General features: G+C 45.9%; 1 long non-coding RNA gene across 2 annotated transcripts in view; it reads left to right on the top strand.

Annotated features, from left to right (window-relative positions):
* The window catches only part of LOC108929305 (uncharacterized), a 29,385-nt gene extending 4,757 nt beyond the window's left edge, over positions 1 to 24,628 (top strand). Inside the window, exons 1-3 of one of the 2 annotated variants that reach the window (XR_001965736.2) lie at positions 14,138 to 14,405; positions 19,890 to 20,269; positions 20,895 to 24,628. This is a non-coding gene — a long non-coding RNA (uncharacterized LOC108929305). Of the gene's footprint in view, positions 1 to 14,137; positions 14,406 to 19,889; positions 20,270 to 20,894 lie in introns of those variants that run through there. The other variant, XR_001965735.2, reaches the window with a different exon arrangement.
* The last annotated feature ends 2,829 nt before the right edge of the window (positions 24,629 to 27,457 follow it).

Here is a 27,457-nt window from a genome sequence, read left to right as displayed (position 1 = left end):
CCGCTCCTCCACCTTGCAATTTGATGTTAAGAAATTTGTTTCTGCCCCGACAGTTGCAGAATCCTTCCGCCATATAGCGAAACGCTCCTGGCATGTTAGTAAAGCGCCCATCTCCAGAGTGCTGTAATCAATAAGGAGCGGACTGTTATTTACATCGTGCGCAGGGCAGGCTCGTTCATCACCTTATTTACGAAATGCTTCACATACTGAGACAGAACTCTTCGAAAGCAGCCGCATACTAAACCGTTGCATCTGGAGTCATTCCTGTGACACGAAGTTCTCTGTGTCTTTGCGCTGCGGGGCTTGAGCTTGTGAAGTGCGAAAGCTGGAAGACATCTGTTTGAGGCACCAATGAAAAGTGCGAGTCCATGTGCTGGAGACTTTTTGTTTTTTTGTGAGGCATTCAGTAAACCTGAAGGGGAACTGAGGGGACAGCTGGTAGTGTAGAGGTTAGCGCTACTGCCTTCGGACCCAACGGTTGCAGGTTTGAGCCTTACCTCTGGCTGTTGTACCCTTGAGCAAGGTACTTACCTTAAATTGCTCCAGTAAAATTACCCAGCTGTATAAATGGGTGAATATTTGTAACCTCAACAGTGTAAGCTGCTTTGGAGAAAAGTGTCAGCTAAATGAGTGAATGTGAATGAGCTGCAGTGTCTTCCCAGCTCTTCAGCAGGAGGTCCCAGAGATGTAGCACACTGGTGTGTTGCTTTCTCCTTATAACTCTCAAGTCCCTTCCATAGTATGGCCACATTGCCCATGTGTTCTTGCACTTTTCAGCGGTGCTGTACGCCGAAGATACGGACCTTTCACGTGAACCCTCATACCATAGATGGCGAGCACCCATTGCCGAGAAGCTCGCTCGGTGTATCACGTGGCCTCAGTGGATGGAGACGGAGAGGCTGACATGTGCTGCATTGGAAGCGGGGGACACCAGCACTGCCGCTGCTCAAATCTGTACAATTTGGCACAGGCAAGATGCTGCGCCTCAATAATTAAAGCATCAAATGTGCTTTGAAGGCAGCTGGAGAACAAATCCACTGCTGTACGGTTCTCTGAGTCCAGAGCTGTGGAATTTTACTCCAGCGTTTATTTGTCCGTGGCTGAAACAAGCCCACCTCCCCCCTGCGATGGACGGGGCGTTGACAAAGAGCCTGGAGGAGTAAAACCCTGTGGGACACTTCTCGAAAGGTGACACCCCTCAGTACATATCTTTACACTTCATTTCTCCTCCAGCATTTCCAACGCCGAGTCTGTTTACCCTGGAAGAAATGATCTTGCATAATTAGGACGAGAGCAGGAGCATTAAATCAAGAGCAGGAAAACAAAGAGGATTTGGCCTTTTCGTTACTTCTGCTGGGGATGCCACTAAACTGCTGTATGATTTTTTTTTAAAACAAATCTAAAACAAATGTGTGAGCAGGGGTTTCAGGCAAACCTCATGTAGGCCTGCCTGGGAATAGGAGAAAGTTGTACGGAGGGTCCGATTTGCTTCTTGAGAAGCTCCCCGCAAGGGCATGTTCTATAACAACCACAGTACAAGTTCGTATAGAAAAAAAAAACAGTTTCCATCCAGCGACACAAGTACAGACTTTCCTGAAATTTTTCCTAAAAGGAAAAATGTCTTTGGTGAAAAGACATTTTTTGTGGTACACAATACATAAAGCAGTCTAACTGGGATCATCATAAGTGCATCAGAGTTAAAAAGAGGGAAAAAAACAGTCTTCCTGCCAGGGGCGATTCCAGGATTTTTTAATGAGGTGGCACGGGCGGGGGGGGGGGCATGGTAAGTCTGCCGAGGTTACGTTAGTTTAGCTGACTAACTAGCTACATAATATGGGATTCTTCTTGGGAGCTTTTGAAGCCATTACCCGCGAGGGTCGTCTTTACTAGGGCAATCGATCTCCAGTACTGTTGTTGCTGCTATTTGGAGTTCACGTGTAATGACAACACCCCATTGCACATATTTCAAAATATATAATTCACTGTGTTCATACCGAGGGGGGTGCGGTGGCGCAGTGGGTTGGACCACGGTCCTGCTCTCCGGTGGGTCTGGGGTTCGAGTTCCGCTTGGGGTGCCTTGCGACAGATTGGTGTCCCTTCTGGGTGTGTCCCCTCCCTCTCTGGCCTTGCGCCCTGAGTTACTGGGTTGGCTCCGGTTCCCCGCAACCCCCTATGGGACTAGCGGTTCTGAAAATGTGTGTGTGTGTGTGTGTGTGTGTGTGTGTGTGTGTGTGTGTGTTCATACCATGAACAGAGACGTGCTCTGCGGTCGACTCGTGTCTCTCTTCCTCCCTGAAAAACGTGGTACTGTGATTTTGCATTGCAAATCAAGCAGCGATTGACAGCCCTCTGATCCAATGGCGTTGGGGAGGGCACCGGGGAGGCCAATCATATTTCAGGAAGGCGGGTACCACCCCCCCCCCCCCGTGCCACGCCCTTAGACACACCCCTGCATCCCGCATCTTTCGATTGGTCAGCTCACAGAAACAGCTGCAGTCATTGGCAGAACATCTGGAGTCCAGCAATGAAAGCCGAGGGTGAAGACAGCATGATGTCCAATATATGCGAAACCCTTGAACACCATAGTCAGTCTCCCAGGATCACTTCAGAGTGTTTAAAATCAGGCCCATGCCACGCAACCTTGAACCACACTAGTAGCGCTCATGACCGCAGTGATATTTGTTGCACGGTGAAGTGACGAATCAATTGCAGAAGACAGGAACAGCACAGCAATTCAAGGGTTTCTGTTGACCGTTATCTTGTTTAATTGACCAGTAATGTTTTGTCAGAATGTCCTGATGTAATTATGATGTCCGGGGATTTGTGGGAAGGTTGCGCCCTCCATTGAGTCTCATACGCACGCACGCACGCACACACAATCTGTCCCAGGGACAGAACAGAGGAAGTAATTAAATTAGGGTTTGCTTCAAGGTAAATTTTTGTTGGAGAACCCCCCTATTAAACATGATCGCTACAGAAACATAGCAAATTCTTCCTTCAGACACTTCTGAAATCACTTGTACTGATTTGACCTCTGCTTTTCTCCACGACAACTTACAATTCTACGTCTGTACAACTCGTACTTCTAACGATTTATCCATTTATAAAGGTGGATATTTTTTACTCGATCAAGTCAGGGAAAGTTGCTTGACCAAGGGTACTGCAGCCAGAGAGGGATTCAAAGCTGGCTCCTTGACTGATGATGACTTGTTTGATTAAATGCATTTGCTCATTCTTGAATGAAGACCTCACCACCAAGGTGAGATAAATACTTTATTTGTCATTATGTCGTTAGAGGAGACCCTGCTGGCACAAATGAGCACAAGTGACTCCGTGAGCATCGCTGGTTTAGACACACAGCCACAGAATGCACACACTGGATTGATGTGGGCACCGTGTGTCAAAGTACTGATCTTTACACTTGTATCACTCAGACTGAACACTTGCTGCACTTTACTGTATCTCTGAGATACTTTTCCTCATTAGGTTCACCCTGTGCAAGCAGGATGTACTTTCTGTAAGCGCAGGCCTAGCCTGCCACAGCCTTGACCAGTTCAGACTGACTCACAAAGGAACATTTTGACGTCGCAGCCTTGACTTCATTCTGTCCGTTTAACTACCAGGTACTATAACCTGATGGATTTCTGACATGCTTGCTGGAGGCACTGGGAAATAATTGCTCCAGGAGCCCCCTGCACACAACATGGGACTGGCAGCTTACCACGTTACCGCAGATAGAAGAGGACCTCCAGTGGATGCTGTAGAGCAGCCAGGTGCTTTCAGGCCTCGCAGGGAGACCCCAGTGCCTTGGCATGTAGAGCTGTGGTTGCTGGAGCTCAGCTCAAGGCATCCAGGAGGGCCCGTGATTCCCCAGCCACCCCCCTTCCGCACCCTGAGAAGTTAATGATAGGTTCGCCTCCTCCCTATGAGGAGGCCCGAATTGTGCTCCAGGCTTTCTTTACTGGGAAAACTTTCAATACATAAATAATTTTAATTTCTGTAACAAAACCAAATGTTTAGATGTGTTCTGGGGGTGAGTAACCTTAGGAAAATAATTTTACACAAGCATTGATGTTGCGGCAAAACAAATTCTGGCACCCCAGAGAAGATAAATGAAAACAGCAACGTTGTTAATGTGCACAATTTACAAATGAAAGGGATGTTGAAGAAACTAGACAAAATAGACATTCTATACTTCACTGTTTAAGGGCCTGATTTTAAACACTCTTCACTATTTATCTGCCAACATCCCAAAGGGAAGAGTTTGCCCCCAATATTCCCAATATCCTAATAGGTCTGAAGAGGCTGGAAAAGATTCATCATTAAATCACCTTGTGTGAAACCTTATAAAATCAAAATGTAACACTCTGGGCAAAAAAGACATTTCAAGAAACATTAACTACTATCAGCTATAATTCATGTACTGTACAAGATACAATCATACACTCTGAGTAATTGCCTGTCCTGCTTCAGAATACAACAAATATATCATAGAGACAAATGCACTGACAATTTTTAATCTGTGGCTTGAGCTGTACATGGAAAAACGAGTTCTAATGATTAAACTTGACAAATTCAGTGACACTTTCCTGGCGTTAAACAGATGAAGCTGTGCGACTGGATAACATTTCATTCTGAGGGCCATTTCCGGGGCCTCCAACATAGTGAGTGTAAAATATTGGCCTCCATGAATGATTTCAGCTTTATTGGAAGCAAGAGTTAATATTGCACACATTACATCTTGACCATCTTCTCACTTTTGTCTTCTTATGGTCTTCGCCATGGTTGTTCTCACTAAATAGATCAAACAGTAAATCTGGTCAAATCCAAGTAAAGTGCTAATTGGCAGGTTAGCCCATAGATCTGCTTGCAGCTGTAAACATCCCTACAGTTTGGGTAAGCATTTTAAAGCGTGAAGTCTCCTTTGTGGGTGTAGATGATCCTCAGAGAAGCTCGCTGATCTGAATCCAGGTGGAGCTGCAATCTGTACGCGATGAAACAGATGAACGGCAGAAGGACGGATCCAAAGGTTTCCTTCTGAAAAGATACTGGAGGAAGTAAGACTATCTAGCCACCTTCTATTGAACAAATAGCTGGAGAGAGAATCTGATCGGTTCACCACAGATGGCATTCTGTGATCCTTGGTGGTGTTTGAGAAGGTAGCTTGTATTTTTAGTTGGATGTCACCAGAGCTCTTCAATGCAGCTTTCGATAATCTCATACCGCCTCACGACAAATCCACTGGTCCCTCCCCGACTCCCCACGCACCACCTTTCCGAAACGCGAACCCGTATCTGGAGATTCTGTCGATCGCTCTGCGGGTCTCCATAGCTACGCTCTTGGATGAACGAATGAGCTACAAGTCAAGGTCCTCCATTTCACCGTTTCGCTGTCGGGAGGGAAAGGACACGACCTCATAAATACTCTGAGTGAGTCATTGGGTGCCCAGACCATCCATAATTTGCTCCTGCCAGCTGGAGGTACAGTACTGTACAGTGGCACTCACGAACCCGCCGTAAAACCCCGACACTGATAATACGACCTGTATTGTCTCGATCGTGTGCTTCTTGGAGCTCTGGGAGAGAATTCCAGGGGACAAATATTCTCGCTCACGACAAGATATTCGCCCTCATATCAAAGACTGGTAAATTCAATAACAGTTCTCTCCGAGTTCACTTTTCTTAAAGTTGCCTTGTTGGAAATACCAAAGGGGATTCAATCATTTTTTCTTGCTCTTAGTCAATAATACATCGTCAATAGAAAAAGCAAAGTGACAAATCAAAATTCCACCCACAGCAGCTCCTTTTAAATCCTTCACAGGCCTGTGATGAAAATCGGCCTGTGAAACCCACTCGGTGGCTTCAATAAACTCCGCAGCACAAGGTGTGTCCGTGTTAAATGCTCCTCTAAAGCCTCAGAACTGCTGAAGCGATTCTGAATTCACTTTCGGAGTGGGGACAGGGTGGGGGAGAAAAGCAATTATCTGTGGCGAGCCGCATGACAGTGAGATAAACAGCGGAGGACTCGCAGTGTCCGGAATCATTGCGGTGAAGACAGATGACTTTGTTTCGCTTTGTGGGTATTTACTGAGTGACGTGGTCTCCTAGCAGCGCCTTGGTACCGGTACCTCAGGAACATTGTTTCTGGGGAAAAGCACTAAACTTAAGAACTGGGGGGGACATTTTTGTCCAGGGACACGGTCACGGGATCATAGAAGGATGACACGAGAAAGATGGACACAGCGACGTTCCACAGTGCTGGAGACACACTTCTGTGCGGAGACCACCCTAATGCAGGAAATACTGTTATCTGAAAAACCAAAGTAGGTTTAAAAGTAAGCTCTACACAAGATGTGAGAGAACGTGGGTTTGATCCCTGCCCAGTCTGTGTGGCGTTTCCGTGTTCAACCTGTGTCTGTGTGGATTTCCTTTGGGTGCTCTGGTTTCCACCCACACTCCAAAGACATGTAGTTGAGGTTCCCCCATAGTGTGTGAGTAACAGAGAGAGCATGTGTGTTCCACTGGTGTATGGATGAGTGACGCACTGTAAGTAGTGTATCTAGCAGAGTAAGTGTTCGGGTGCTCTGGTTTCCTCCCACAGTCCAAAGACATGTTGTTCAGGTTCCCTCATAGTGTGTGAGTGACAGAGAGAGTGAGTGAGTGTGTGTGTGTTCCACTGATGTATGGATGAGTGACCCATTGTAAGTAGTGTATCTAGCAGTGTAAGTCACCTTGGTGAATAAGGTGTGTAGGCTGGTAACACTACATAGAGTTCATTGGAAGTCGCTTTGGAGAAAAGTGTCTGCTCAGTAAATAAATGCAAAAGAATTACAATGAGCACTTCTTCTGTTATCCTCAAAGCTCATCATTAAGTAAATAAGAATATCTGCACAGCTCTCTGCTGCCAGCAGCCTTGATACAGTAACACAATTAAACATGCAAATAAATAAGCTGCTTAATTAGAAAATTAATTAACTGACAGATAGAATGTTAAATAGGCCAACAAATATCTCAATTAAATGGGACAACAACAGTCTTTAAAGACAAAAGTCCTGTTTGGCAAAGGGAAGCTCAGGCAGCCAACAATAATTGTCTACTCCCTCCACAGTCTGTTTATGCATAAATAAGGGATAAGAGCCATGCAACTGGCATCTACTAGGATAAATAAAATACACATGACCAGGCAGGCGATGGATTATTTTTTATATCTAGAGGCGTGTAGTAGTCAAACAGACCCTTTCACAGAAGCAATTTAGTGAAAGAGGTGTGATGAAGGATTGTTTTTTTTGCCGCACTGCTGTTATTTTTTACCAGAAGGGTGACAGTAATGGGGTGAGTTGGGCGACAGGCCTCGCGTTCTATTAAAGCCCCAGTCAGAACTTACAGTCTCATGGTCGAGTTTTACAGCCATTGTTAGTGCAGGGAACCATCACAGTGTAAAACACGGAAAATGCATAGAGTTCGTATGCTGATGATCAAGTGCGAGCGGGTCAAGAATTTTACCGAAAGTACAAAGGGCTGTAATTGAGAAGGTCTTCAGAGCAGGAAATATAAAAATGAGTGATGCTACTGGGTTGATTTGACCGCTGCTTGAACCTAGAACTTCAGTTTCTTCTGTGAGACAGCAGAACTGTGAAAGAGGCCCCCCTCGGTGTCAGCCTTTACAACCAGGCTCAGAACTCATATCTTTCAATTAGGATCTCAGATACACTGAATGATCTATGCTGTACTTGCTGCTGGACATGCTATTTAGCTTTATTTCCCTTCTTTTATTCATATCTCTACTCCTTTCAACATCCTCTTTCATCATTAATACTAATTAATTATTATATGGTGATATGATCGACTTGTACTTCATTTCGCTGAATGGTGCAATACACTAAAACACAGCACAGAGGGGTGGACAGTGACTAATATTTGGACCACTGGAGCTTTGTTTCTCCCAGTTCCGGTCATGGCAGTTTTTTTCCTCTCCGCTGTTGCCAGATGACAAGTATGAGAGTTACACTGCAAACGGACTCATCTGTCTGCTTGTTTTGTCTTTGTACTCTTATTCACCATTGACTAGTCAGTCTGTGCTCTTCTGGTCAGCGCTTGGCGTCGGTCACCTTTATAAACAGGAACTGAATTAAAACTGAATTCTGAACATTCATATGCCTCATATGCCCCACACACCTTATTCACCGTGGTGACTTACACTGAGTCACTCATCCATACATCAGTGGAACACACACACTCTTTCTGTCACTCACACACTATGGGGGAACCTGAACAGCATGTCTTTAGATTGTGGGAGGAAACCAGAGCACCCAAAGGAAACCCACGCAGACACGGGGAGAACATGCAAACTGCACACAGACTGAGCGGGGATCGAACCCACATCCCCTCGCACCACCCAGGCGCTGTGAGACAGCAGCGCTACTCCCTGCGCCTCCATGTGCCACACGTATGTAAAAACTAAAAACTCCTTACTGGGAACAGTGAGATGTCCAGCAGCACAGGGCTTATGCTAAACCATCCCTTCTCTACTCTTTCATGGAAAATATTGTTTAGCACATGTGTAAACCTCACAAAGGTAGAGAAAAATCCATGAAAACACCGAGTCTTTGATTCAAGACTGTTTGAGGAGAGCTGACATGGGCTGCACTGACCACCGGCTCAGCGGCTGCTCGCTGTCTCTTCCCATGCCCTGGCCCTGCCCGCTCTGTCGGCCGCTTCGGACACGAGCCCCTTTCCAGTTCACACTCCGAGCAGGCAGCTCAATGAGGTCTTCTCACTTGACAAAATGACAGAGAGAAACAGAGAGAGCGAAAGCGCTGCGGAGACCGGGATCCATTTTCGTCTGAAAAGTACATTTAGGATGGGGAACGTAGCACAAAACCTTTTTTTTTTTTTTTTGGCCTGGGCCATTGTGGAAAAATGGGCTCTGTACAGCCCTTGTACACAAAAGCCCTGTTTTCTCGCTCATCCCTGCCAGCTGTACGTGATCTCATGCAGGGAGTCCTGGAAAAGTTTACATGGGAGGCTAACTTAGTCCCAGAGAAAAAAAAAAAAACTGCTTCATTTTCATATTTTTAACACACTGAAAAAAACCTAAATTGCCTCCTGCTCATTTATCAATTTGTCAAGAGGCCACATTCCGACAACCCATGAAACTAAAGGATCTTTTATTTTTTGATTCTCTGAGCAAGCAGCGCGATCGCCTAACATTTTCTTATTCGAAAAACCGAAAGGATTGAACGTTCAAATGCTCTTGCTGTGCGTGTGCGCATGCGCGCGTCGGCATAGGACCGTCAGCGTTCGTTTCTACGGATTGCCATTTCTGAATAACAGCTGTCAGACAAGTGAAAGCACTCGAAACAGCCAATTATGGATTAGTAGCCCTGTGAAATACAGAAATACGTAGGTATACAAAAATACACTGCTTGAAAGGTTGCCGAAGATACATTCTTTTAAATTAGGGTTCTGTCATGCTCTGATTGATTATAATACTACGGTACGGTTCACAGCTGTAATTAGTACTGTAATCCTATCACTCCGGGGTCATTCTACCGCCGAAATGACATCGAAGAGAACTCGGCAAACGAAATAGTTGTCAGCGCTAACAGCTTTTATTCCAGGCACCCTTGCTTGTGTTACACCCCCTTTGAGAGCGATGATATCTTACATTCTGGAGGTGTAGCTTGTTAGCCGAACTAAAATTCCTCAATCAATGGAGTCATTACTTCTTTCTCTAACTCACTTAGAAACAGGCGGGTGCTTTGCCATTATGCACGAGCTGCTTTAATGTCCCAATAATTTGCAGTGCCGGTTAATAATTTCGCGCATCCGCAAAAACAAGGATTAAAAGACGAGCGACTGACTGTATTGCCTTTAGCTCCGATCAGAGCGCGTCTTGTTGCGTTTCCTTTTCTGCTGCACGCCGAATACCTTCTTACAGCCGCAGCATTTTCAGCTCCCGGCTCGATGATGGCCGTATTTACAACATTTTCAACAAGCGCTCGTAAGCTGTGGCACGCGAGCATCTGCCGGGGTTATTGGCCGGCCTCGTCTCTTGTGCGCTAATTACATACAAATCTTCTTAATTACACCAGGCTCGCTGCCTTTACCCTCAAGCTGTACTGCGCTTGTTAATTGGTCGCTGCCTGCAGGCTCTCGTTCCCCGTCAACACGGAGCAGCGCGGGGCCCGGGGCCACGAGGCCTTGGCCGTCCTCTCTACTCAGGACCTTCTGCCCTGCTCTGCTCTAGATGTAAAACTGCTCTCTTTCTTCTTCGGTGCCTATAAACCTCGCTGGCTTTGACTTTGTGAAACTGTTCGTTGAACGTGCGCGCTCCGTGCAAACGTGTTTCAGGACGTGAGCGAAGCTCAGGCCATCGTGGACAAGACGGACCGCCAACCCTGTGCGTAGAAGGACTTGCGCATCTGGACCTTTAAAATGTTGAGGTTGCAGGATGTGAAGTCAGGGCCGCAGAAATTTTGCGCTGATGTTAAATTAAAAAAAAAATCCAATTTCAGAGCCATAAATATTGGTACGCACGCCTAACACCGCAAGTGGCTTTGCAGGAAGGCATCTGCTGAACAAATAAATCTTAATATTTAAGAGGGAAAAAATGGAAGTCCTGGCCATATAATGCACGGCGCAACAATGAGGAAGGATTTGTTTGTTCTCCCTTTCCCGGTTCCTGGAAATTCTGCCGCACTGGTGAAACGCAGCTGCCGAGGAGGTGGAGGGCAGAGCTCTTAATCCGGCTCCATCGTGTTCCATTACGTGACGCCATCGCCTGTCTCCCTGCGACCCGAGATTAACACGTCGATACCGTCCGATTCCATCAATAGGGCACGGCGTGACTCGGCCACACGCGCACCCCCCTCACTTTTGCAAAACTCATCTTCGTGTTCTCTCATTAAAATCATCCTGCCTTAGGAAGTTTAAAAAAAAAAAGGTTGTTAGGTGCCTGGTATTTACACTTTGCATTATGCGCCCGGAGATGCTGCAGAGCGAGGGATATTCCTGACGCAAAGGCGGATCATTTTCAGGAAAGGCAGCTTCACAGTTCCCTGATCCTCACCTTGAAGCTGCCAGGGAGACGATATCCTATCTGTCTCCACATCCAGAATACCGTTAAGGGTAGACATACTAATGGAGTCCTGCTGCTGGAGTTCACCCCACGGCTCTTCCATTTGGCAAACTGCGGTCGCCGTAAAAACGCTCCCTACAAATCTGTGGCCGCACAAGATCTGAGGGTCATTTTTTTAAAACTTGTTCTTCCCCATCATGTAAAATGTGTTTTTACATTTGAGGAATTAAACCGGCTAAAAAGTCGCTGCGTACATCAGCTGTTCCATAGACGTGCATGACTTGCGGTTTTTTTTTTTTTTAAAACCCGTTTCATCACGTTAAATAGAGAGCGGCGTCAATCTCGTTGTTCCAAAGTAAGGTCAGGATGATTCCCAAAATTATTGTCATCAAGGGGCAACTATTATTTTCATTAAGGTGCAAAATTCCAGAACATTCCGACACGGCACAGACTTTGCCCAATATGCATTAAACCATCAAGTGTATTTTAACTGCGTTCAGCTTTCTTTGCTAACCTCGCTTAATACGTACAAGAAGAACGGACAGCAAAACTAAAACTTATAGGCAACGTTTCACTCTAAAGCCTAATCCTTCCTAGGACAATTTGGATCTCCACATCAAATACGCACTTCTCGGCACTTAAGGATTTGCTAAAACCGGAAAGGAGATACCGGCTGCAAATGAGATAATGTTTTACTACAGACAAGTGAGTGGTGCGATAATGGACTTGTCTGTGCGAAACGCTCACGCTGAAATTAGAGCAGGCCAGACAAGCTGTTTCAAATCTGTCTTCGCAAGGTTTGCACCCATACGCGTCTCTTTCAAATTACGTCTGACGCTTAAGCCGGATCCTGTCGCAGAGGGCCCGTCCTTTGGCATCGCGCCGTTCATTTTTATTTCAGACAAAAACACGCACCCGTTTGTGCGCGGATAACTTTCGCGACGACGATTCGGATTTTCGCTACGCGCTCACGGGAACGTGCAATGTGAATTTCGCAGATGCCGTTGCCGTAATTCATATTCACAGCAATCGACATGTAAAAATGGCCCAGCTTGGCTTTTTTTCCCCTCTTTAGCAACAAAAAGGCAAACATTGCCATGAGATCCCGAGGCGCTGGAGCTGTGGGACCGAGGGCTACTTCTGACTCATGTCGGGATCAATAAATCGAGGCACGATTCTGTTTTCAACACACACCTGTCAAGTTGGTACCTTTCCACTGTTATGCTTTCCTGACAGGGGAAGGTATGTGTTCTTCAAAGTCTGCCCTGCAAACATCATAAATTTCCCCGAAAACCGTGACCGCATTTTCACCGTTGGACGTCTCCATGTCTCACACCTCTCTTTCGCTCCACTGAAGCTGGATGTATGTGGCTGGTTGGTTCATAGACAGAAAAGGTGCAGTATGGCAGCTTTCACAGATAAATAGCACCATCTACATGTATTCAAACAGAATATCCATCCAATCATCCATCCAATCATCCATCCATCCATCCATTGTGAACAAGCACTTGTCCCAAGCAGGGTCATGGCAAGCAGGAGCCTCACCTGACAACACAGGGCGCAAGGCCAACGGGGGAGGCGACACACCCTGGGCGAGACGCCAGTCCATCACAAGAAAGAACACGCAGCGGTAACTGGCTGAACCTACCACGCCACCGTGCTCCCCACGTATATACAGGCAGGAGACCGAAAACCATTTTTGTTTAACAGGGGCGGTTTGTGTCTTCCTCAGACGGCAGAACGTTCACCTGATCCTTTCTCCACCAAAGTACTCCACAAAAAGTATTTGTTATTGTTCAATCCTCAGATGAATGTGGAAAGCGTGTGAATGAAATGGGACAGGGTATGAAAGTACACGTGAATCGATGCGCTCTGGTGTCGGTGCACAGGCGATGAGCGCATGTCACCGCTGAGCGAAACACTCCCCCGGGGTGTAAGGCGCGGGTCCGCGGAGGGCAGACGGCGGTGCGGGGGATAGTGCTGTCACCTTGCCCTCCGTGAACCTGGATTTAAATCCCTGCTCCTGCTGCAGTACCCTTGAGCAAGGTGCTTACTCTGATCTGATACAGTAAAAGTTACACAACTGTATGACTGGGAAAATCATCGTAAGTAGTCAGTTGCCTTAGGCAAAGATGTCAGCTAAGTAAACAATAAGAGGAAGCAACCAACAGCTAAACCTGCTTCTGATAAGGCAGAAATAAATTCCAGCATCTGGTGTCACGCTGACGGAACAGGAACTTGCGATCGCCGCCAGCTGCCGTAACTGACGGCTGAGCGGGGACGGCCGGGAAGCTTGCTTTCGGCCTTCGTAAGAAGGAGGCCGGTGAGAACTTTGTTTTGTAATTTCATCCCCAAACAATCAGAGGTGTCACAAACGATGACGTAATTAATGATGGATTAGTCCATACTGCAGTCAGCCCGGAAGAGCCGCCCGGCCGACACTCGGTAATTAAAGCGGACTGAGATTTACTGCCACGTTCCCCCCCGGGGCTCTATAGTAATTTCGTCTGTAGGCCAACGTATTAACCGTTTGGTAACTGGTATAAGCCCCAAAGTGGTTAACTAATAACTTATATGAAGTACGCCCTTAATATATTTCCGGCTGCCTCTGTCCCGCCCCCAGACAACCAAACGTAAAGGAAAGGGACAGAGGACATCCAGCCACCGCAGAAAGATTGCGGAATCTCTTAGAAATCACATGCCTCCCTTGCAATCCTTTCACGTCGACAACCTCCGAGTAAACGGGATCCCCGACCTTGGCTTCGGATTGCGATTTGAACTCGACTCCTGTTCTTCATTGGACCATGGGATCGGACATCGCTTCGGACCTCGACCACGATTCAGCTTGAACCTCGAACGGACCCTGGACCTCGACCCTCCTGATGAACGCGGACCGCCCTCATGCTTCCCCCCCTGCACAGACACCCAGTCTCCGCTCCAGCAACCCGGCACGCAACATTTCCTGCCTCTGCACCGCTTCATCCTGCATCTGCCTCATGATTGTGACATCAAATAAAGCTCTGCTCTTGGTTCCACCCACATCTGTCCTGGCCTCAGATATTTAGCTCCACTGCTGCCTGTTTTGCACATTTATGCTCATTGCTTTCCAGCGTTTTGCAGTGGACTGGGTCAAAGGAGATGGCGACACCTTAACTGATCACGAGCGGCACGGTGGTGCAGTGGGGCTTGTGCTGATGCCTCCCAGCTCTTGGGCTGTGGATTTGGACACGAGTTTGAATCCATCTTGGTGACCTGTGGAGATTGCAGATTCTCATCGTGTTTGTGAGGCTTTCCCTGGGGGTCCCATTTCCTCCCACAGTACAAAGGTATGTGGTCCCGGGGAATTCAGGACTCAGTTTGTGTGTGTGTGTGTGTGTGTGTGTGTGTGTGTGTGTGTGTGTGTGTGTGTGATTGCCGTGCAGTGGGCTGCCTTACTGTCCTGGGTGTACTCTGCCCCACGCTTCTGGGACACACTCTGGACCCCCTACGCTGGGCCCACAGATTATTGGCAACGAACGAATAAATGGTCGCGCTGAGATATTCAGGGGATTTTTCAGGCCCGGGTCGGATAAAAAGCTTGCGGTTATTTCAGCAGAGGAGTTAACACATCATTTCCTTCTCCTTCGTCACTGACATCAGGCCATCGCATTTCAGAGTGAAGAACATCACCTCGACCGTGCCGGGTTCACGGCGCGCTTTACTCGCTGCACCCCCCCCCAGTGACTCTGAATGAAACCGCTGTGCTCATAACTCAACTTCTCCAGCTCGGACAGGGCACTTAGGAGACATCTTCGAACCCATTAACTGCCACAAATATCTTTTCTCGCGAATACAAATTCCAGAGTGAACGACGCAGGGCAGCAGCGTGAAGCCACGCTTTTAGAGTTTGACCAGGAGGTTACAGGTCCATTCCCAGCCTGGGAGCCACGGAGACACGTGCTGCCGTTGTACCTTTAAGACAGACAGTTAAACTTGTTCGAGGTTAAAACAGGCCACTCGGTTTATTCAGTAAATATCCCGCTGTTTGAATGGTAAAGCATAAAAAGCACCGAAAGCGTAGTTTAAATTCTCTGCCATAAAAGCGGCGGCCAAGTGAATAAATTACGCACAGCGCAACAGCACATAAATTGTCTTTTGCACAGACTGTCATCATTGCACTGTCATAAGAATTAAAACCGTTAGATGATTTAAAAAAAAAAAAAAATATTTCTATGTGTGAATATATTAATGCAGTCTGTTATTTCCCTGGTACAAGGCCATCTGCTGAATTACCTCATAATAACAGTAATTATTCTCCATAGCATTTAGCCGTGAAAAAGACTACTCTAACGCTCCTGAGCGAGCAAATTCTGAGAAAGGCATGAGAAAAAAAGTGCAGTGTATTAACAAAGACTGAAGACATTCCCTTCCCCTGTTAGTGGAAAGCAGCACCTCGTTCCATTAATATCAATATTCTGCAGAACAGCTCTTCTTCCCAGGAGGAGGATTGTGTGAAACATTACATGCAGACCAGGGGAATGAAGCACTGTCATGTGAATTATTGGTATTTATTTACAGTATGGATTGGGACATTCCCTGGGCTCACATGGATGTAATCCAAATGCTCTGGTTTCCTCCCACAGTCTAAAGACATGCAGTTCAGGTGAATTGGTGATGCTAAATTGCCCGTAGCACGTGAATGGGTGATTGAGCGTGCACATATGCGGCAACCCTGTGATGGACTGACGTCCCGTCCGGGGTATACACACACCGACCTTGGACCCAGTACTTCCGGGATAGGCTCCTGATTGCCAGGACCCTGATCGGGACAAGCAGTTATTGAAATTGATTGCATTGATTCTTACTCTAAATTGCCAGTACTGCGTGTTTGTCCGAGTGAACGTGTATGTGTGCAATTGATCTTTGATGAACTGGTGTCCCATCCAGGAAGTACTCAGCTTTGTGCACTATGCTTTCAGGATAGGCTCCGGACCACCAGGACCCTGCACGGGACAAGTGGTTAATGATAAGGGATCCATGAATCCACATCCATCCTCAATCCTTCCGTTAGCCTCAGAGCGTCACCCAGCAGACCCACAAAGTACACCGCACGAGCGGTTTGTCACAGAGACTGATGGACGTGGACTGCTACTCATATGTATCTCAGCACGTGCCATTCTTCTCCTCACGCACCCGCTTCCCCACCCTGCGATTCTTTCAAACAAAGACGCAATATTTCACTTTTACTCGTCTGCTAAGAAAACAGGCCTGTCATCTCACTGAAGCGCAATTACGTGCGCTATAAAGAGAAAGGAGGAAAATCCGACTTTAATTTAAACCTGCCCGAATCGAATCGCAAAAACGACTCCTGCAGTCGGCGGCTCATCGGAAAGGCGTCGCATCGGATAGGGATGGAAAGGGAATGCAGAACCAAATGAAGCGAACGGGAGGAGGAAGTAACGCTTATTTACAAAGAGAGGCAATTAGAGCAAAGGCACAAACGCACGTAAGGCATGCTGTCAACTCGGCACACCTGGGAAACCTGCAAATGGGATATTAATGACAAAGCCGCATAGTTTTGCGGTTCTGAGCACTTCTGAAAAGTATCGCTGCTGATGACTGATGTAGACACATTAACGGATTCATAGAATCCAGTGTGGCTCATAATAAACATGCTGATGGGTTTCAAGTAGCGAGTGCATTCATGGTCTGTTCGCCTGAATACTTGGTCTTTGAAAGGCCAAGCTGGCTGGCACACAAACATGTTATTATTTTTTCTTTTAGCTCATGCTTTCTCCAAAGTTAGTTTGTGTACTGTACCACCTACAATTACACACACACACACACCGCTTGTCCCAAGGGGGGGGTCGTGGCAAATCTGAGCCTAACTCAACAACACAGGGCGCAAGGCTGGAGAGGGAGGGGATGCACCCAGGGCAGGACGCCAGTCCATCACAAGGCACCCCCAGCGGGACTCGAACCCCAGACCCACCAAAGAGCAGGACCCGGCCAAACCCGCTGTGCCACCACGCCCCCCCCAGCTACAGTTATGTATTTCAATTATTACAGTGAATTGACCATTTATTCGAGGGGACATTTCACTCTTAATTTGGGGTAAGTACACTGCTTGAGGGTGCTGAAGCAGGAGCAGGCATTCGAACCCGAGTCCTTTGATTACAAGGTGACGACTCGAACCAATATGCCATGCCACCCGATGCCCTGATGTGCAGAACTAGTACACATGTACTTTAACCCCGATGTAAAAAGTCATGCCTGAAAGTTGCAATGACTGCAAATACTTTTTTCATCGAATTAGCAGGATGAAGGTGAGTTACCTCCTCTTCGCCTTTCCACTCACACTCGAGAATTTCCTTGGCTCGTAAGTCATCGAAACACAGTAAGCACATTAAGAAATTAACTTCAATTACCGTGTCATTCGCGAAAACAAACTGCACTTTCAGCAGCTCCTGACTGCGGAGAACATCTAATTCATCCACCGATAAGATCACACTGCAAACCAATCTGAAAGAAGAAAGATAGGAAATGGGTACACAGAACGCTCGAGGGAAGACAAGCGCAGACATTCTTGATCTGTCAAAAACAAAAAGATGTTGCTACCGAGGTTCTTCTCACGGAAATTAAAAGCAAGTTACTCCGTTTACTGCTTTGCCAGACGGTAATTGCTGCTATTGAAATTATGAGGCAAATAAACACAAAAATAAAAGAGCGACCAGGAAAATAAGTGGCACCGCACCGATGCCAGAAGATAAGTGCCTGATTTCTGCCCACTTCCTAGAAAAATGATTTTGCTGTTCTCAGAAATATCCAAGAAGGGAAACGTGCCTCTCCTTGGCAACGGAAACAACTTTGCTTTATGGAGAAAAAAATAGAATAAGAAAGGATATGGATCCCCTGTTTCTCATGGGTATAAGATATTCTTGTGGCGATGGGAAGAGAAGAGGAGACCCTTTAAGGTCTTAGCAGCTTGTTACATAAATATGAATCTCAACAGGAGTCCTTGAAGTAAGGAGAGACAAGAGACCAAGGTTTTGGGTAAGTGGTCCAGTAAAATATTACTCGATGAGAAGGTCATAGAAACAATGGCAATACATCATCTCGCAATGATCTTGGGTGAAAACATTGAGGTTATCAGGGAAGATTTGGTCTCCTCAAGAGCTGCTTTGTCTCTGCCACATTGAAATTGAGACAACGGAGCGCCTTCTCCTCTCCATCAAGATTCTGTTTGAACGTCACGGTCGGTAAAGGTCATGTCTCAGCCTCTCCTCCTTAACAAACCTATATTTGTTCTTAGTTATTGCAGTGTGGCTCCAAACCCCTCTGTCAGACCGGAGCCTTTGTGGTGCTGCCTTTGACTGACAGGTCAACGGTTTTTCACGAGTCAGTAGAATTTCCAAAACGTGACGGTTCTTGAATTATTTAATGTGGGAATTTACGCAGGAAAATGATGAACGCCGGCAGCAGAAACCATGCTGAAACCTAATTGCTTCAAATCTAAAAGCTTGTGAGTGGGACTTAGGAAAACATTAAAATGATAAATGCCCCTAATTAAGACGTTTGCTACAATTAACAGAATTCGCACCATGCAGCTACACTTGGCACAATATCGGTTCAGTAACAAAAACAAGAGCAATTTTCAAGTAAATGCTCAAAACACACACACACATTGACTGAAGCCGCTTGTCCCGAGTGGGGTCACAGCGAACCGGAGCCCGACCCGGCAACACAGGGCCCAAGGCTGAAGGGGAAGGGGACACGCCCAGGATGGGACGCCAGTCCATCACAAGGCACCCCAAGCGGGACTCGAAACCCCCAGCAAGCAGGCACAGGACGAACCTCCTGCGCCACCACACTCCCCTGTATGCTGAAAACATTGTGCACTGAATACACAACAAGTACGATGCGATCACCCAACAATGACCACAAAGTTTGTGTGTGAACAATGAGAGTAACGCAGTGACGAAGACATCACTGAACTTGCCTTCAGTTCATTTCTTCCAAGCATGGAGTCATGGAGAGATTGGGTGCAGCCACAGGGACAACGGGACTGGCCACGGCATTAATGTTCCGTGCTTATTTTTATCTCGGGCAAGTTTCGTACCAGTGGCGATGGCAAAGTGCACAGATGTAAGAGTGCAAGGAGGCCCACGGGATGAGGCCTTTCCGCACATGCTTTCACGCCTTTTGTCCCGCATCCTGTCCAAAAGCTTGTGATTGCTGGAAAGGGCCACGCATATCTCACTCTCTGCCAAGGGTCAGGTGTGTGCATCATTGTACTCGGGTCACGCCGGGGTCACAGCAAGGGGCCACAGCAAGGGGTCAAATAGCATCCATCAGCTCCAACCAGAACAGGCCACTCCAAGCAATGTGTTTCAGCGTCCATTTGTGTGATGCCTTTAAACGAGTACTGGCTCTGCGCGTAACAATATGGTACGAAAACACCGAAAGTGGACTTTGAGCTATATTGTTGGCTTGAGCTGACGAGGAAAAACTTGGCATCGAGGACAACGGCTTAAGTCCACCACGTTTTTTTTTGTCCTGGCTGTTACATCAGCGCTACAAGCAGTGGAAATGATAACAGTAGTTAAAGAGCTCTTGAGTTTTGCCTAACAAGGGCACAAGATATAAAAAGAAGCCGTATGTCTACACGTGTACAATTATTCTGGAACATTTGTGAAGATGTACGCATGCGTACGACTGTTCCCTCCAACGAGCTGAGCGCTAGATTTTGAAAGATGCAGTGGTCAGCAGCTCATAATGCGGAAATGAGAGCGATTAGTGGGAAGGCTCTGACCTTTAACATTCTTGTGCAGGTCACTTTTGTGTTACGCCCTTCCTGGGATGCGAACGGGCAGGCGGCAGGGGGCAGCAGCACCTCCGCGGGGACCGAGGAGCCGCGGCGCATTCCTTCGAGCGAGACGGCAGACATGAGGGTATGGCTCACTCGGGCCCTTTCATAAGCTGCAGCTCACGCAGGAAACTTTGTTCCGTGTCGAGGTGCCAAGCCAAGCCTCCAGTTATTTCCAATCGCCTTCAAGTGCGCGACCTGCACCCGACTTCTGCATTTGCTCTTCTTGAGTTGTCGAGCCCCTGGTTGTCTGACCTCGATTCCTTCCGCACCCCATCTGTGGGATTGTACCCCTCGCACACAACCCGGATGGTCCTTCGGAGGTGTTCACCATCTGCCAGGCAGGTACCTTTCGAGGCTATTTATTTATTGTTGGAATTACATGTACATTTAGATGTATTGACTTAGCAGATGCTTTTCTCCAAAGCGACATCCAATGAACTCTCTGTAGTGTTACCAGCCCACACACCTTATTCAACAAGGTGACTTACACTGCTAGATACACTACTTACACTGGGTCGCTCATCCATACATCAATGGAACACACTCTGTCACTCACACACTATGGGGGAACCTGAACAGCATGTCTTTGGACTGTGGGAGGAAACCAGAGCACCCAGCGGAAACCCACGCAGACACGGGGAGAACAAACTGAGCAGGGATCGAACCCACATCCCCTCGCACCACCCAGGCACTGTGAGACAGATATAGCACGTGAATTAAATTAAGTTCCTGTGATCAAAACATGTGCTCTGCCTTGTACATATTTATGAGTTGTAATAAATAGGCAGGGGCTAAACCCTCCAGTGCCTTGTGAATAAAAAATGAGATTTTAAAATCTGTCCCAACTGTAGTGGTAACCCATGCAGGAGCTAATAACTGGTATAATACGAGAACACTTTCAGATATGAAACGGTGGCTCTCTTTATTGGAAAGAACATGAAAGCACTTGTCTGTAATCTTCGCCTAGGTGATCGACGCACTCTCCCTGACGGCTGGAAAACGGAGGTGTCTGCAGGTTTTGAGTCGGGAGCAGCGGGAGATTCCCTCGCTCTAATGGGCGCTTCCGTCTCGTCCTCTGCGTTGTCCGGGGAAGAGCAACCCTATTCTCAGATGGACGTGTCGGAAGAGCACACATCCTGCACCTTCAAAGCACCCTGACCAGGTCAGGCGTGCTGCAAACCATTAAGTGTGATACACCCTTTCTCAATGGCTCAAATTAGGGTAGAGAAGAATTCAAGGAGGGAAGAATATGCAAGAAATTCAATAGAGCTCTTGTTAAATAAAAGCTGAAGAAAAGTGTCTGCCTGGGGCAACAAAATAATAGGTTATTAGAACCGAAAAAAAAAAATCACAGTTCTTTAAAACACCAGCTCCAAGTCGGAAGTCTTTAAAAGAGGTGCAGGTTGGAGCTGAATCGGGGGAACCCTTAGAGCCGGGGACAGGCACGATTGTGTTTCTGAAGCCTTTGAAAGGCGGAAGGGTCGCCAAGACAAAGGAAAGGCTTACAAAAACAGGAAAACAATGACGGCTGTGTGACAAAGAACAGCGCAGTGATTTTCACGGTGCCAGAAGAGAGTAATGACTTTATACTGAACGTGTGCAAAAAGAAAGACTTACAAAAGTGTGTGACAGTGGTACTGGAGCATCAAGTGGACCCAGATAATAAACAGTGCAGATTTATTTATTGAGTGGGCTGACATTTTTCTCCAAAGCAACTTACTCTATTATGATTCTACACTAATGTACTTGGAATAATTTAAACAGCTGGGCAATTTTTTCTGGAGCAATTAAGGGTAAGGACCTTGTTCAGTGGTATTACAGCAGGAGCAGGGGTTTGAACCCAGGCCCTCAACTGGAAAGCAACAGATCTAAGCATTACGGTACCTGCTGCTGGTACTCTGCAGAGAGACTCCATTATGGAGTTGAAGCTATTCGGTGGGCTCAGTGCACAGTATACGTTTTGATGAGAACTCTTTAAAGGAAAGTTTGACTTTTGAGGAAAGAGAAGATGTGAGATCAGACAGAGTAACTTTGAAAAAACTGGTGGATACAGGAAGGGAGCCAAATTGAAGGCTGAGAGCAGAAGAGCAAGTTGGTTGAAGGGAAGCATTAGGTTCAGGTCTGGAAACACAAGAGAAACAACAGATGAAAGAAAGCAAAAGCATTTTTAAGGCACAGAAAGAACCAGAGCCATTAGCGGATGTGATAACGGGAAAGGAAGCGGACAGCCAAGAAAGGGAAAAAACAAAAAGGACCAGTTACGCGGTCCATCTTGTGCAGACTGAAACAGAGAGAAAAAGGTGCATTTATAGCAGATGACCACAGGTAATTATGGTTTATTTAGATCAGAGCTTTGGACTGGGGAGAGAAGCTGAAGCAGTCCTAATAAAGGCTGGGAAGGTCAACAAACACAAAGAGAGCCACAGAGTTGGAAGAGGGATGATAATCAGGTACCATAGTACTCCTGAATTAACATGTCATTTACTCTGTGGTCATCTCGAGCTGTGCTTCTTCAAGGTGCAGCGTGCACACCAACCGTTAACTCTTTATGTGTCTCTTGTTTGTTTCATGGCCTCATGGGATCCAGCACTGAACTCCTGGGGCTGATCTAAAGTAGGATCCTGCTGTAGATGGCAAAGGCTGTTGACCGATTTCCACGCGGGCAGCAGCTTCTCACGCGCCTCTCCCTTTGTGATTCGGATCTCCATCCAGACTCCAGCCCTGTGCAGGCTCTTTTCTCCCATTGATCTTTCTTTTGTTGTTTCCAGAACTGCTGAACTCATTAAATCCATCAGCATCAGAGTATAACTCCGAGCTAGAGCCGAGAATCTGTCTGCGTTGTTAAATTGGGCCTCATAAATTGCACCTGTTCGTTCAAATAGGTATTGATCTCTTTGGCATTAAAACAGATAAAATGTTTAGTTGTTATAGACTTTATCGAGAAGCCCCCAAGATACCTGGCTTTTATGGATACATTGGTTTTCCTTCGTGCTTGACGAGTACAGTATACACGTACCATACCCCCCTTCGGATATGACATCATATGATTGTGACCCTATCAAGATAATAGTGTTGAGTACATTTAATGTTTCTGAGGATTAGTGTCGTAATCTATGATTTGTTTCTGCTCAAAACTGTAAACACCTGCATCTGGCCGCCATCTGATGATGGGGAGACAAGTAAGGGAGGCCACCATTCTTGGTGTAAAGTCACGTGATGTGTTGTGTGGAGCAGAACATCTCAATTTCTCCCACACTGTGAGGTCTCCTGGTGAGTGACTTACACCACGTGAAGTGGTCTTTAATTCAGATAAATTCTTCTTTTTAAAACCTCCTCATAAAGTATTTACAGGAGACAGACCACTAGAAAATCTTACTTGAGTACTACAGCTGGGGTGGGAAACCCTGATCTTCACATGATGCAAAAAAAAAACAAAAATGGTGTCGGCTGTGCTGGGTATTTGTTACTAATTATTCGGCCTTGAACAGAATTTTAATTACATGTGATACATGACTCCATGTTAAGCCAAATGTATCCTCTGACGAATCACCATTGCTTTCCAGTGGTGCGAAACTGCTCTCCTGTAAACCAAGGAATATCCAACTAAATGCTGAAAACATGAGGACAATATTTTTTATTGATATAATGCTAATTCTTTCAATTACTGAACAACTGCTATTTTCTAAGCTCTCAAAGGGTTGATACTGTAACACTAATAAAAACAAAATAAAATACTACTTTGTTGTGTTCTGGTTCAGTTTCACAAATGAGCAAATAAATTCAACATATCTATTACTGTGTGTAATGATGTTCTATGTACACACAAAGGTTTTCCAAAAATGTAGTTTGATTGAAAGGCAGTAAAAAGCAATTGCTCATTCTCAACTGGCACAACCTGTTTAATGCAGTTTCAACAGTGCACTGCAGTGAAACAAAATCCAGAGCAGGACTAAGTAATTATGAGCTCAGCTGGAACTGACATTAGCATACAGTATGTCACGGCCCACAAGGAGCAGGCTCCTACACCCAGCGCGCACTACTTCCACGACTGCAGAGAAGGTGCTGAGATGTTTGGAGATTTGGAGTTGGAAGGATTTGGCCCCACTTCTGTTGCACGACTGGAGGGTTTTATACCTCCCTTGCAGCCATGGATTACACCGGCAAGACCTGCTCCGAAGCTCCTCTTCTCTGCTTTGTGACGGGAGAGACAAGGCCCGCTTCTCCTGGACTGGCCGCCGGCCGCTTCACGCTGTAGCAATAAAGAAGATTCTCGGTGCAAACTGGAGGCTATGGAATTACATGGTTTGACTCCATAACGCCGATACCTTTCTGTGCTTCAAGGGCCATTTTATTTCTAGTGCAGAGTAACAGGTCATAAAACGTTTCTCCTCCCAGCATCTCACACCAATATCTATGAATATCAATAAATATGAATGTTTTATTGTCATGAGCAGCTTTATGTCTTTGGTGACAAATACAAATTAAACTCCACTCCCGGGTGACTTCTGACATTATTCCGGCATTCTTCTCTGCTTTACATTTTCCTTTCTTTTATTTGTTTGTTTTAGATCCACCCCACCCCCCTTTGTCTCCACTATGATTCCCTGCAAAGAGGCTGTATTATAATTTTGAGTCTATTCATATCACATTTCCATAGCCTCCCCATGAATGTGTCTAATGAAAACATGAAAAGAACTAAGACAGAATGAATACCAGCATACCGAGTGGGTCCCCAGCAACAGGGCTCAGAAACAATGGCTGCGAAAGGGCTCTTGGGCATCGACATTGTGTGACTCTTTAATGGCTGTAACAGCACCATGGAAGAAGTCGCATCACTTTCCGTTAGCATTCACTTTTATATAAAAGTCAGCGTGCCGTATTGAAGCCTTAAGGGGGAAACATTTACTTTCATAATGTGATCTGGAAAAATCCGGTCAGCTTTGGCCTGTTGCCGGCTGCGGTTAGTACCTGTTTCATGTGCTCTTCAATGGTGAAATGCAAGGTAAAAATTTGTGTTAACTAGCTTGCTGAGTGGTGGTTTACTGGTGTGATCCTGTTAGAGGAGCATCCAGCACAGTGGTTAATGAACCTGGACTTGGGGACCAAGACACACGGGTGCAGTATGTGCTGTGATAACCTGAAGCAAGACCCTTAAAATGAGCCGCATCATTAATTTATCCAGCTGTACAAATGGGTAAAATCCATCCTTTTTCATTAACCGCTTGTCCTGGTCAGGGCTGTGGAGATAAGGAGCCTAAAAACTTGTTAAAATGTATGAAAAAAATGTGCTGTGTAATGATTACTGAAGATTCTCAAAGACGGACACACTGTGTATGTGCTGGAAGCTCCCAGCCCACGTCTCCTTGTGGTTAATTACTGCCTGTCTATTTCACTGGCGCTATGGACCTGACAGGGTTGAATCCAGGCAAAAGCTGTAGCAAATTACACATTTTTTGTCGAAACAACTGAATAATTTTACTGAGCACCTTGTCTAAAAATAGCACACAGAATCTGGATTTAACTGACGACGCACAGCATGTGGCGCAGGCAGGAATACATGGTGCAGCGCACAGCGTTTGGGTTAAAAACGCTTATGTTGAAACACAGAGCCATGGCCACAAAGAATCATGTCAAAGTGCACAGATCAAGCTAATAATAAAATCAGCCCCCAGTTAACACATGACTCAGAAATTCAAGAATGTTAAAGTGATAAGATAATAAATACATATAAAATAGTTTGAACACTATCTTTTAAGGTAATATACTCAAAGCTGTATACTGTACGTAGATCAGTGTCGATGTGTGTGTATATACATGCATACATATAAATATATATTTGTGAGAGGTACATACCTGATAAAATAAATAAAATAATGATGATAAAATTACTTCATGCAAGCAACAGACAGTTTTGGGATGCCCCCTCATGGCCTTCGTACAAAACTGTCTCATCTTCCATTATTACATGAAGGTGCATTATTTTGACTAAAAAAAAATACACATTACTTTTGCACGCCCATAAATTTTGACTTTGTCCTAGATAATTTTGCAAACAGCAATCCCGATTCAGTCTAATCTACAAAATTCAGTTGAGAAACAAATGTGTGGTAATTAACAAGTGAGATTTAGTGATCGGCAACAGATGGTTACCGAGTGTGGAAACCATGCAAAAAATAATGCAGTTCACAGGAAAGGAGCAGCAAATGATGTCCACGGAAGATCCAGTGACGAGGCAAATGACTTGACCTCAAGGTAGCTGGTAGAGATACCCTTGGCCTGGATTGTAGAAATAGAAAGCAAAGTCATTACTGGTACCTTCCTGTTGCCAATAGCGAAACCTATTGAAACATTTATCAGATTAATAAAGTTCCTTGAGCTCCAAATATTGAGGAGAGAAATCCACTTTGAGAAAATCAATTGAAAGGCCATGCACACCTGACGATGAGATCCAGTTTTTACCGTAGTGCCTTCTGGACAAGCTCATGTGTATATATGCTTCAGAAACAGAGAAATATTTAAATCATTTAAAGTTCAGGGGAAAAACTATCAATTTACTTTTCTAAGAAGATGGATTTTCAGAAACGTGGTTGGTTGAAACTTTTTAAGGTAATATTTCCGGATTAGAACTCATCACTTTTCACAGATAAAACTACGCTGAAGGTCTTTTTTGATTAGAGGCTGAGTGCGAATTAACTGATATTCATATTACTCTCATTACTGAAGACCCGGTGAGCAGACTCTCAGAAGATCTTGTAATCAAATGAAGCCCACTTACTCTTGAAGGAAAAGAAGCGACAACACTGACTAAATGTATTAAGAGGATTTAGGAGAGTGCAGCTGAGAGCCAAGGGTGTGAGTCGTTTAAATTCCCAGTTGTGTGCTGGAACCAGCTGCTGGGACCTGCTGGAACGATGAAGCCCCTCTGCACCTAGGAACACAGACTGGACCACACTTCTTCAGGCCTTTCTAGATTCACAGAACTCCGACTCTATACAGAGAGTACAACTCAAAAGTTTGAGTACACTTGATGGATTTCTTCTTTCACAAGGCATTCAGTTAATGCACTTCAGCAAGAAATTAGATGAAATGCCTTCCCAGCTCTTCTGCAGCAGTTCCCAGAGATGCAGGACACTTTTGGGCTACTTTTACTCTTCTCTCCATTTCCCCACATACAAGTATTGCCCAGGTTGCTCATGTGCACTCACATTTTCGAGTGGTAGACTGAATATGTGAAAGTACTGAACAGTAACCAAATACATAGAGACATCTTTTAGAAAGGACTTCTGGAATACAGGGCTCTTCAGCCAGCCTGCGGACAACATGGTCTCATCATCAGCTGCCTCCCCCAAGTCTCCATCTTCACTCCTCAGACCGACAGCCACGGTGTCTTAAAGCAACACTAACCAAGCACACCTTTTGCAGACGTGAGACAGCATGGAGATGAGAGAAAGAATGTGATGGGATGACCCACACATACAGAAAAGACCCTAGAGACGTCTCTCAGTGGGTGTGTTTGACCACTGTCGTGCA

Source organism: Scleropages formosus, chromosome 1 (genome assembly GCF_900964775.1).
Source record: "Scleropages formosus chromosome 1, fSclFor1.1, whole genome shotgun sequence".
NCBI classification, from domain to species: domain Eukaryota; kingdom Metazoa; phylum Chordata; class Actinopteri; order Osteoglossiformes; family Osteoglossidae; genus Scleropages; species Scleropages formosus.
This window is presented reverse-complemented; position numbering and strand designations above follow the sequence as displayed.